Below are 12,948 nucleotides of genomic sequence, written 5' to 3'. Positions count from 1 at the left end.
CTAATATATTATTATTATTATTATTATTATTATTATTATTATTTTTGTTATTATTATTATCATCTGTTTAGTAATATTTTATCTACAAACTAAAAAAAAAATCTTCTTGGAGGCTACATGATATTTGATTTGTATTTTTATTTTTAAAATAACAGACTTTTTTAATACAAAAAACATTTACTTTTTTATTTTTATTTTAAGGCTAAAATGCTGACCAAATCTACAAAGAGAACCTGACCACTTTTTTCCTTTTTCTGCCAATGGATCACTTATTTTTTGGGCATTTTTTGCATGTTTACATTTTTTTTTTTCAAGATGTTTTTTTTTTTTTTTTTTTGCAGAAGTAGATTCTAATAAATTTGGCAAATGATGAGGTAACACTCTCTTTATGAACATGGTGTTTGCACAAAAAGTTTTACTATTTGCAGGATCCTTGGAGGCAATCTTCCATGGAGAGTGAGTGCCAGGACACCTGGATTTTTCCAGAAGATTGAACATGTCCCAATTCCGTGTCAGAAGTTCTGTGACAGAATTTCCGTAATGTGTAAACTGAGCAGCAGCTTCCCATTGAGTTCAATAAGGGTCTGCTGTAAGGGGAATCCACATGGAATTTCTTTGTGGAAATTCAGCATGGAAATTCTGTAGTGTGAATGGGCCCTTAAAGGGCTTCTCTGCCCATAAACATCCAATCCCCTATACATCTCGCCACGCCCTCTTCCATTCCTGTCTATGGGAGGGGGCCAGATGGCTAGTACATAGCCATCACGCCTCCTCCCATAGACATGAATGGAGGGGGGTGTGATGGCTGGGGTCGCCGGTCATCTGACATGGAGCAAAGTTCGCTCCTTGCACTGGATGACTAGGATGCCACACCGGATATGGCAGGGGTCCCAGCAGCTAGACCCCCCTGTGATCCGACGTCTTATCCTCTATTCTTAGGGCAGAGTCCCCGTTTAGAGTTTACTATAACAATAGAGATGTATGTACATCAGCCAAATGTAATGGCATGATAAATGGCATTGATAAATTCTACAAAATGTAAATCGTTTTTCCTCAGGTGTCTTATGAAACTATTTCTGCTACAGAACAACAATGCAATATTAAAGGGATAATCCAGGAAAAATCTGTCTCTCACCATAATAATTTCTTATTAGGCCATGTTCACACATATCAAAAAAATCATATTATTTTTATAAGTTTCTCATTTTGAACAAACATGTTGGTGTGGGTTGAATATTGGGGTTCACATACTCCGTGTCAATATATCTTTCAACCTCACTATCTACAAATAAATACAACCCCAAAATACAACAACCAGATATACTCAAATACCAGTAAGGTAAAAAGCAAATTACTGCTCAAACACCAACAAGACATCCTATAAAGCCTCTATTGTATTTGTATTTGTGTGTTACAGAAAACAACATAGTAATATTACACAAGGTTTTGTATTAATGTTTTCTACAAAAATGGACAAAAGCCTTATTTTAGCTTAAAATACAAAAATATATATATATTTTAAGTTATGATATTGAAAATAACTCCAATAAAATATAGCTCCCAAATTTATTTTTGGAAACAGACAACCCCTTTGAAGATAGATCATTACAGCGAACATGATTTCATGGATTCTCTCACTTCCAGAACAGTAGTGACTCACTCTATCAGTGAAGTACGGACTGACCTGCTTAAATAAGAAAAAGCTTTGATCTATGAACAGAACTCATTTCCCCCCCCCCAAAAAAAAAAAAAAAAAAAAGAAAAGAAAACTTATAATAATAAAGATGTTCATAGTATATTAAAGTCATTGCATATTTATAGCTGTGATTATTTTACCTCGAAATGTGCTCTTGTTCCTTTACTGAAAAATTGAAGATGACAAGAGATGAAACAGACCGACAGGATCATTTAGGTTTGAAAAGAACTGATCAGTGCCAATCTAAACAGGTAGAAAACATGAAGACAGCAAATAATGAAAAAAAAAAACATATCATGATAGGAATGTCTGAACATGGCCTTGGGGCTTCTAAAATGATGCAAAAAGGAGATGGAAGTGGTAAGAGCAATGAAGAACCATTTCATGAATGCTTAAATGGTGACACTTGGGGTTACCATTGATAGAAGATGAATAATGGTCATAGTTTAAATAGAAAGGTGAAAGGGCCAGAAGAGGAAAAGGTAAAAAAGAGCTTGCACAAGGGGAATATTCAGCCATAGAGATGAAAACAACCTGTATAAGGTTTCAAAAAGTATAATAAAGCAACTTACCAATATAATGTTATTAGCCATGCTGCACAGATTCCGTCATATCAGCTGAGCTTTCTCCCTTGTCACATTCTGAGTCTGCTTAGGACAAGACCAATGATGTGAAGAGGGGAGCTCATATTACTATTCATTAGATTGTTTTGGAAGAAGGAAGCCTTTCTCGGTCACAGTAGTTTCAGTCAAAACAGACTCACGATTGACAAACTTTTTCTGCTTACTTAAAGTGTCATGAACAGTAATATGGACTCCCCTCTACACATCATTGGTCTTGTCCTGAGCAGACAGGAGGGGGAGTCAAAGAAGGGACAGCAGCTCTGCATTTAGAGAGTGTGAAGGGATCATAGAGAGATGTAGAGTATGCATAATAACATTATACAGTATTAGTGAGTTACACTATTATACTTTTTGACACCATACACAGGTTGTTTCGCATATTTTTCTGTGTGACCCGGGCCATATTAGGGGTTCAGGGTGCTGCATTTGCCCCCCTTCATTTATTTTTTTTCCCACAGCATTCCCCCCCCCCATATAACGGTGTGTGAGTTATAATCACACACCATAATATATAGTTACACCAAACACAAACACTACATACTTCCTACAAAAAAGTTGCGGTCTACTTTGTACAGGATGCCATGTACAACTCTTTTGTACTGTCCCAGCACGCTGGCAACACAGGGACATTCCTCCAGTTCCAAGAAGAAGTCCTAAAGGTCCTGATCTTTGTCGACCGGGAAAGAGCAGACCAGAGTTCCCAAGGAACTGGAAATATAGGTGCCAGGATTGTCCCAGGCCAACACTTTCCAGGTGAAGTACCCCACAGAAGAGACGATCCCAGAAAAAATGTGTTTCACAAAAGGAGGATATGGAATGACACCACCACTCAATGTGACACTTACCCCGATCATTCGGGCTTCTGCATTAAAAACTGCATCAGGGAGTATCACACCATGCAGTTCAACATTTTCCCTTTTCATTTTAAAGGGGTTATCCACCATAAGGTGATTTTTGTACGTACCTGGCAGACAGCAATGGACATGCTTAGGAAGGATCTGCACTTGTCTTGGGGCTAAATGTCATGCGATTACCATAACACTGTGGCTAGCTTTTTGTTTCCTGTTTGCTTTTTCTTTTTTTGCTTACAAGTCCCACAATTCCATTTCCTCCCTCCCACACATCAGTCACCCCACCCATTGAAACAAAAGACCTGTGTTTTTCAATCAGGGTGCCTACAACTGTTGCATTAGTTGTAGATTGATCTATCTCCCACCAAGCGATCACTCCACCCATTGAAGCAGACAGGCTCCCTGTCATCAGCTGACTAGTGAGTCAGGTCTCGGCCGCATTGCAAGCTGGGAAAAATCCGAGACAACAGTAATTTTGTCTGCTGGTAAAAATAAATAGTGGGGTGTAAATCACAGAATTGTGAGAAAACCATCACACACAGGTACAGACACTATATTAGGAACTGCACTAACTTTACAGCCCCTGTAGCATAGTCAAATAAAAAAAAATCCTGGAATACCCCTTTAATTTTCCACAATTTGACCCCAAAGTCCTGAGTACATTCTAAATTTTAACCCCATAAAGCCACTTAATTGCCCAAAAAAACTATTTTATAAAAAAAAAAAAAAATAACTGATAAGACCTCCGGGGGTATTTTTTCTAAAAATGGGTCATGGGTCACTGAGTCACTATCATTGGGGACTTTATTATGTTGCCTCAAATGCGCAGCGCACTCTCTCCACCTGAGCGCGGTGTGCATTTGAGGCAACAGGTTAGGGGCGGCCACACACATCACATTCCCAGAATGATGATTCAGAGCATAGGGTTTGAGGTGGGCATATTTTTTAGTTTTGGCTATGCTCTGGGTCATCATTCTGGAAACGTAACCTGTTTTATTATTTAACATCTCACTGTACCCCATTTTAAAAATTTACCCCATGTAATGCTCAATGCAGCAATGCAAAAGCTGTAGGCAGCAATTCAAAAGCTCAAGGCCCCTTACTGCCCCCCTGTTCTTCCGAGACCGGTGTGCACCCACAGAGCTGTTTACGTCCAGATATGAGGTATGTCCTTACTCCAAAGAAACATAGTTACAATTTTAAGGTGACATTTTTTCCTTTTACCACTTGTGAAAATGAAAAATTTGGGGTAATCCCAGCATCTTAGTGTAAAAAATATTTTTTTTCCTTTTCACATCCCATTTTAATGAACATTTATCAAACACCTGTGGGGTGTGGCTCATCGTACCCCTTGTTACATTCCTTGAGGGGTGTAGTTTCCAAAATAGTATGCCATGTGTTTTTTTTTTTTTTTTTGCTGTTCTGGCATCATAGGGACTTCCTAAATGCGACATGCCCCCCCCCCCCCATTTCAGCTAAATTTGCAAATGTGACTCTTTCTTTTCTGAGCATTGTAGTGCGCCTGCAGAGCACTTGATGTCCACAAATGGGGTATTTCCATACTCAGAAGAGATGGGGGTTACAAATTTTGGGGGGCATTTTCTCCTATTACCCCTTGTAAAAATGTAAAATTTTGGGGAAAAGCAGCATTTTAGTGAAAAAAAAAAATCATTTACACATCCAACTTTAACGAAAAGTCATCAAACACCTGTGGGGTGTTAAGGCTCACTGTATGCCTTGTTATGTTCCTTGAGGGGTGTAGTTTCCAAAATAGTATGATATGTGTTTTTCATTCATTTTTTTCTGTTTTTTGCTGTTCTGGCACCATAGAGGCTTCCTAAATGTGAAATGCCCCCAAAAAACTTTCAGAAAAACTCACTCTCCAAAATCCCATTGTTGCTCCTTCCCTTCTGAGCCTTGTAGTGCACCCACAGAGCACTTGACATACACATATGAGGTATTTCCTTGCTCAAAAGAAATTGTGTTACATATTTTAGGAAGATTTCTCTCCTTTTACCCCTTGTAAAAATTCATAAACTGGGTGTACAAGAACATGCGAGTGTAAAAAATTAAGATTTAGAATTTTCTCCTTTACTTTGCCGCTATTCCTGTGAAACACTTAAAGGGTTAACACACTTACTGAATGTAATTTTGAATACTTTGAGGGGTTCTGTTTTTATAATGGGGTCATTTGTGGGATATTTCTTATATGAAGGCCCTTCAAATCCACTTGAAAAATTGGAAAATTGCTGCTGAACTTTGAAGCCCTCTGATGTCATCCTAAAGTAAAAACATGTGTACTTTATGATGCAAACATAAAGTGGACATATTGTGTATGTGAATCTATATATAATTTATTTGCAACATCTATTTTCCTTACAAGCAGAGAGCTTCAAAGTTAGAAAAATCCAAAATTTTCAATTTTTTTCAGCTAATTTTTGAATTTTGCAAGTATTGATGAAAATTTACCACTGACATTAAGTAGAATATAAAGACAGAAAGACAATAGGATGCGCTCCATAGTGTGATATCTTCAGGCAATATACAAAAGGCAAGGTGTGAATTTGCGCTTACCAGAGGTGGTTGCACTACTTCCAAGTACACCCATGGATTAAAGCGTATTGGTATGAGGTCTCTGCAGCCACTCTACATCAAACAAATACCGATATGAAGAGAAGTCCTTCAACTCCAGCAGAGTAATACAAGCGCTGAGACCAGAATAAAAGCAAGGATTCTTTATTCCCACAATGCAACGCGTTTCGCGGAAGTTCTGCTATCTTCAGGCATCAAGCGTTGCATTGTGGGAATAAAGAATCCTTGCTTTTATTCTGGTCTCAGCGCTTGTATTACTTTGCTGGAGTTGGAGGATGTCTTTTTATATCAGAATAAAGTAGAATATGTCACGAAAAAACTATTTTGGAATCAGAATGAAAAGTAAAAGCATCCCAGAGTAATTAATGCTTAAATTGACAGTGGTCAGATGTGCAAATAATGCTCTGGTCCTTAAGGGGAAAATGGGCTTGGTCCTTAACCTATTAAGGACCCATGACGTACGCGTACGTCATGAGTCCGCTCCCGATCTATAACGCTGTGTCTAAAGTGAAAGCATGCCGGTTAGCTCAGGGAGCTGTTCGGGATAACCGTGGCGAAATCGCGGCATCCCGAACAGCTTACAAGACAGCCAGAGGATCCCTACCTGCCTGCTCGCTGTCAGATCGCCGAATGACTGCTCAGTGCCTGAAATCCAGGCATGAGCAGTCAAGCAGCAGAATCATCGATCACTGTTTTCCTATGAGAAATCAGTGATCAATGTAAAAGATCAGTGTGTGCAGTGTTATAGGTCCCTAGGGGGCTATAACACTGCAAAAAAAAGTGAAAAAAAAAAGTGAATAAAGATCATTTAACACCTCCCCTATTAAAAGTTTGAATCACCCCCCTTCTCCCATAAAAAAAACTAAGTGTAAATAAAATTAAACATATATGGTATCGCCGCTTGCAGAAATGTCCGAATTATAAAAATATAACATTAATTAAACTGCACGGTCAATGGCGTACGCGCAAAAAAATTCCAAAGTCCAAAATAGTGCATTTTTGGTCACTTTTATATCATGAAAAAATGATCAATAAGTCCTATCAATGCAAATGGTACCGCTAAAAACTTCAGATCACGGCACAAAAAATGAGCCCTCATACTGCCCCGTACACATAAAAATAAAAAAGTTATAGGGGTCAGAAGATGACAATTTTAAACTTATTCATTTTCCTGCATGTAGTTATGATTTTTTTCCAGAAGTATGACAAAATTAAACCTATATAAGTAGGGTATCATTTTAATTGTATGGACCTACAGAAAAAAGACAAGGTGTCATTTTTACCGGAAAATTTACTACGTAGAAGCGGAAGCCCCCAAAAGTTACAAAACTTTATTTTTTTCAATTTTGTCTCACAAGGATTTTTCTTTCCGTTTTGCCGTAGATTTTTGGGTAAAATGACTGATGTCATTACAAAGTGGAATTGGTGGCGCAAAATATGAGCCATCATATGGATTTTTAGGTGCAAAATTGAAAGAGTTATGATTTTGTAAAGGCAAGGAGGAAAAAACGAAAATGCAAAAACGGAAAACCCCGGGTCCTTAAGGGGTTAAGGTTAATTTTTTTTTATAATCAACTGGTGCCAGAAAGTTAAACAGATTTGTAAATTACTTCTATTAAAAATTCTTAATCCTTCCAGCATTTATTAGGGGCTTTATACTACTTTTTACTACTTTGTTTTTGTTGGAGATTTCTTTTCTGTCACAACCACAGTGTTCTCTGCTGACACCTCTGTCCATTTTAAGAACTGTTCAGAGCAGCATATGTTTGCCATGGGGATTTTCTCCTGCTCTGGACAGTTTCTGACATGGACAGAGGTGTCAGCAGAGAGCACTGTAGTCATGACAGAAAACAAATACAAAAAGAAAAGTACTTCTTGTGGAGCATACAGCGACTGATAAGTACTGGAAGGATTAAGATTTTTTAAAAGAAGTAATTTACAAATCTTTTTAACTTTCTGGCACCAGTTGATTTAACAAAAAAAAGTTTCCCACTGGAGCACCCCTTTAAAATGGCGGATCCACATGTGAGGACATGGGGCAATGAATCCTGGGAAGGCGGAAACAAGGGTTGGCAGGATGACCCTAACTCACACACAGCCCTATATAATCGGCAGCTATCTTGCGGCCAGTCACATCACCATTCTATTACAGAGAGAGAGAGGGACAGACAGCAGTGTGTGTTGCACAGAAAAACATTTTTACAGCAGCGATTCACCTTCCGGTAACATCAGTGTACAATTGCATAGAGAGAGGGACAAACAGCGCTGTGTGTTGCACAGAAAAGCATTTTTACAGCAGCAAATCACCTTCCAGTCACATCAGTGTTCTATTGCAGAGAGAGAGGGACAGAGAGCAGTGTTTGTTGCACAGTAAAGCTTTTTTTACAGCAGCGATTCACCGTAAGCCCAAATCCAGCCTAGTAGCACTGATAGGGAAATGAGTGAGATTGAGAGAGAAAGTGCAATTTTGGGTGTAGTACACAGCGACTGTGTGCTGCAGCACTGGTGTGCACTACAACTCAAAAGCTAATAGAACCCAGACAGTTAGGGTAAGCAGAGCACTAAAAGCGTATGGTCCTCTATTAAGTGTAACCTGTGCGTAAATCTAAGTGGTGTGCACTGCAAAGTCTTAAAGCGTACCCGTCAGATCCCCCAAAAAAATATTTATGTTTTTAATATATCACTCAGTACCTAATCCTGACCATGTACATATAATTTTTATGTGTCTAGCACCTTTATTATTTTTTTTATTACACTTTTAATTTAGCTCACTACTCTGAATTTCTCTCAAAGAGAGGGGGCGTGGCCTCACTGTGCAGGTCTCCGCCCCCTCAGTATGCTATCTGCTCACATCTCCCCTAGCATTAGCAAAACTACAACTCCCAGCTTGTCCTCACTTACAGTAGCTGGACACAAGTTTAAAGCTGTGAGCCCTCCACTCACAGCTGTCAATCATGGAAGTGGGTCCAGGACGCATGGACACAGCAGGACTAGTATGGGTCCAAGCAGGCAGGGGGGGCAGTTGTTTGACTGGGTTTTTCAGTATGAAATACTGAAAATTTTCTAATGAAAGCAATTGCAACACCTATTGGTTTTGCATACTTTACAACATATCAAAGGTATTTGTATCTGACAGTGCCCATTTAAGGGCCTAGATACTGTGAAAGGCCATCCAAAAGTACACACTTGCTGGTGTTGTAGACAAATACTGTTTTTAAGCGTAATGGAGCGCATTGTCCCCCCCCCCCCCCCTTATAAGTGCATACCACACACGTACATCTAAGTGGTGTACCATCTTGTTCCTGTTAAAGTCTTAAGGGCCTAGATTCTCTGAAAGGCCAGGCAAAAGTACACAGTTGCTGGTGTTGTAGACAAATACTGTTTTATTAGTAGTGGAGCGTATTATACTCCTCTCATATACGCACTAAGTTTGTCAGGCAGAGAAGTGCCAGGACGTGCACAGAGAAGTGGCAGAGGCCTAAATTCATCAAGCAGAGGTCGCAGCAGACTAGGGTCGAGTGGCAGCAGGAGTTGCCCAGCCAAGAAGTGGAGGAGAAATCCGCCGCTTCTTCCGCTAGGCGGGGAAGTAGTTATGAGGAGAGTGACGTGGGAGGTGGTGTTGCCAGGGTTCAGGGTCCTGAAGCAGACACTGTTGTGGAACCTGAGGAGGACATCAGTGACATGCAGACACAACTCAATGATGATAAAGCCAATCGCACTTGGGAGCCGGGTGCAGAAGGGGCTTCATTATAATCAGGAGAAGAGGGCTGCAGGTTGCCCGTGAGGCAGCAGCTGAGCAAGCATAGTGGTAGCATGGTTGGCAGTCAGCATGGTGGAAGAAGTGGAAAGTCTGGAGCCAAAATTGCCCGGGGTGGATCACCTGCTTCACAGCAGCCTACCTTCCCGGGGTTCCTGGAGTTGGCTGCAGTAACAGTCAATCAGTGCAGACTGTTGGTGGGAAAATCAGCTACTCGGCAGTGTGGCATTTTTTCATCAATCATCCAGAGGATGTTAACCTGGCTACATGCAAGATTTGTCGGCAGAAGGTGAAGCGTGGCCAGGGTCCCAATGTTGGCACCATAACCCTGCGTCAACATATGCAGCCTCACCATAAAGCGGCCTGGGAGAACCGTGGCTCCCTGTTTCAGCCAGCCAAAGCTCCACCACCACAGCCGAAGGGAGATGTGTGTCATACCCACCTTCTGTCGCTCCAGATGCTCTTGCTCCTCCTACTTCGAGTCATTCCCACTCATCCAATGGCGCAGAAGCTGAATGTGCTCCTGTTCAAGTTGCTGGCGCTGAAGTCCCTCCCTTTTAAAGGGGTGAACTCTTCACCGAGCCAAAGTGGAGAGTCCCAAGCTGTAATTTCTGCCCCTTCAGCAGTCACACATGGTAGGAACTGCTAAAAGTCATTCATCAAGAAATTGAATCATGGCATACTCCACGAAAACTGGAAATGGGAACCATGGTGACCAACAACGGGAAAAACATCATGTCTGCGCTGCGACAAGGAAGCCTGAGACATGTGCCCTGCATGGCACATGTGTTCAATCACTTCCTGAAGTATTCCCCTCATCTGCAAGACATCCTAACAATGGGAAGAAAACTTTGCATGCACTTCAGCCACTCATACACCGCAAAGCACACCCTCATTGAGCTGCAGCGTCAGAACAGTATCCCCAACATAGTCTGATTTGCGACTTTTCCACACGTACAAATTCCACCCTCCATATGTTGGAAGAAAGCCATCACCGATTTCTTGATGATCCAAGCGGATAGGGGTACTGACTGTGTAACTTCAAGGTCAACCAGAGGCAGCTCATACGTGACACCTGACGTTTGCTCAGGCCCTTTGAGGAAGCCACATTATTAGTCAGTCGCCAACATTACAGGATGAACAACATCATTCCACTTCTTCATCTACTACAACACGTATTGGAAACAATGGCAGTTCAGGGCACTGGAGATGTGGCACCTACATCTCACGGCTACATGAGCCCTGTGGGGGCTGAACTGGAGGAGGAATTGAAGATGCAAAGTGGAGCACAGTTTAGGTTTCACAAGATGGTTAGTTTTTCTAATCATCTGACAGGAGAGGAGGAGCAGAAGCAGCTAGATGAGCTAGTGGGTTATGAGGAAGGAGAGACAGAGGACCTAGACACAACGTGGCAGTGGAGATGGAGAAAGGGAGTCCCTCCAAGTCACTTGCACAAATGGCACAATGCATGCTCACTTGCATAGTGACCACCAAACTGTCACAATTTGGCAGCGGGATGACTTCTGGCTCTCCACATTATTGGACCGTCTCTACCTGGATAAAATGGGGGCCTTTTTTACACCCACTGAGAGGGAGGACAAACTGACCTACTACAGATACATCCTATGTAGTCAGTTGGCAGATGACTATCTGCGCCATTCTCCATCACAGGTCTGACTCGAGCGGCCCTCTACGCTCACCTTCCACTGTCATGGCTGCTGGGGAGGCGTGGGGTGGAAGGAGCAGTACCAGCTGAGTCCACAGTCAATGATGAGAAGCTTTCTTCACCTGCATAGTGAAGCAACTCATCAGTAGCAGGTACACCTGGAGTAGGACCTGAACCAGCAGGTGGTGGCATACCTTGACATGACCATGCCAACACAACCTAAAGATCAGCTGGACTTATGGGCAGCCAAACTTGATTTGTGGATGCAACTAGCAGAGTTTGCCCTGGAAAAGCTGTCCTGCCCGGCCAGTAGTGTGCCATCAAAGCGGGTGTTTAGTGCAGCGGGCCATAGTAACCCCAAAGAGAACTCGTCTGTCCACGAAAAATGGGCAGAGACTGACCTTTGTCAAGATGAATCAGGCATGGAACATCCAGGATTTCCACCGACCAATGTCTGATGCAACAGAGTGCATTGATCACGGTGCCACATCAACACTTTACAAATATGGATAGTGCAAAACATATTTTAAGGGGTATTCCAGGCCAAAACTTTTTTATATATATATCAACTGGCTCTGGAAAGTTAAACAGATTTGTAAATTACTTCTATTAAAAATCTTAAACCTACCAATAGTTATCAGCTTCTGAAGTTGAGTTGTTGTTTTATGTCTAACTGCTCTCTGATGACTCACGTCCCGGGAGCTGTGCAGTTCCTATGGGGATATTCTCCCATCATACACAGCTCCTGGGACGTGACATCATCATTGAGCAGTTAGACAGAAAACTTCAGAAGCTAATAACTATTGGAAGGATTAAGATTTTTTAATAGAAGTAATTTACAAATCTGTTTAACTTTCCGGAGCCAGTTGATATATATAAAAAAAGGTTTTGCCTGAAATACCCCTTTAAGGTGCTGCTCCCCAGTTATAGACATTCCTCCGCATCAGACCCAAGTAAGAATTGAGGATATGCATTAGCTAAAACTAAACTTTTCTTAGGATAAAATATATGTACCCAATTTTTTTTTTTATCAAACAAAAGGAAAGGTGTGCAAAAAACATCATGTGCCACCTACACTACCAAGTATTGATGTGATACAAAGACCTCTAAAAGGTGGAAGGGTACAACATATGGTCCATTGTAACAGGTGGGGGTAAAAAATTCCCCTGTAAGGCACTACTCCTGCACTATTAATTCCCTTCTTGGCAAGTGTTACTTGCCCTAAAAAGGACAGCGCCACACAGGAACCTCTCCCTATTCCACATACAAACACTACCATTTCACAGGGCTTTTAGGTGGAAATAGGGAGAGTTTGCTGTGTGGGGCTGCCCTTTTTAGGGTGAGTAACACTTGCCAGGAAGGGAACTACATATGTGAGAGTAAGGCCTTACAGGGAAAGTTTTACCCCCACCGGTTACAATGATCCATACGTTGTTTCCTTCTACCTATTAGAGGTCTTTGTATTACAACAATATTTGGTGGTGTAGGTGGCACATGGTGTTTTTTTTGCACACCTTTCCTTTTGTTTGATTTAAAAAAAAAATTCAGGTACATGTTTTATCCTAAGAATATTATTAAAAGTTAAGTTTTATGTAATGCATATCCTCAATACTTACTTGTCCACACTAATACTTTTACAAAAGAGACCATTTTCTTCTGCCTACCTGGCTCAACTACTATTCTGATCCTGCCACCCACCTGATGCCACACATCTGATGCCAAGTTCTCCTTTTTTCACCCACCTTCGTCACCGGTTACTGGTA

The 12,948-nt window shown here is 41.2% G+C and overlaps 1 protein-coding gene across 1 annotated transcript in view; it reads right to left on the bottom strand.

Annotated features, from left to right (window-relative positions):
- CTNNA2 (catenin alpha 2) overlaps nt 1-12,948 on the bottom strand; it is a 2,092,931-nt gene that overhangs the window by 130,091 nt on the left and 1,949,892 nt on the right. The window lies entirely within an intron of this gene.

This window comes from Hyla sarda, chromosome 1, assembly GCF_029499605.1.
Source record: "Hyla sarda isolate aHylSar1 chromosome 1, aHylSar1.hap1, whole genome shotgun sequence".
In the NCBI taxonomy this organism is placed as follows: domain Eukaryota; kingdom Metazoa; phylum Chordata; class Amphibia; order Anura; family Hylidae; genus Hyla; species Hyla sarda.
Note: the sequence above shows the minus strand (reverse complement) of the source record. Positions and strands in the feature narration are given on the sequence as shown.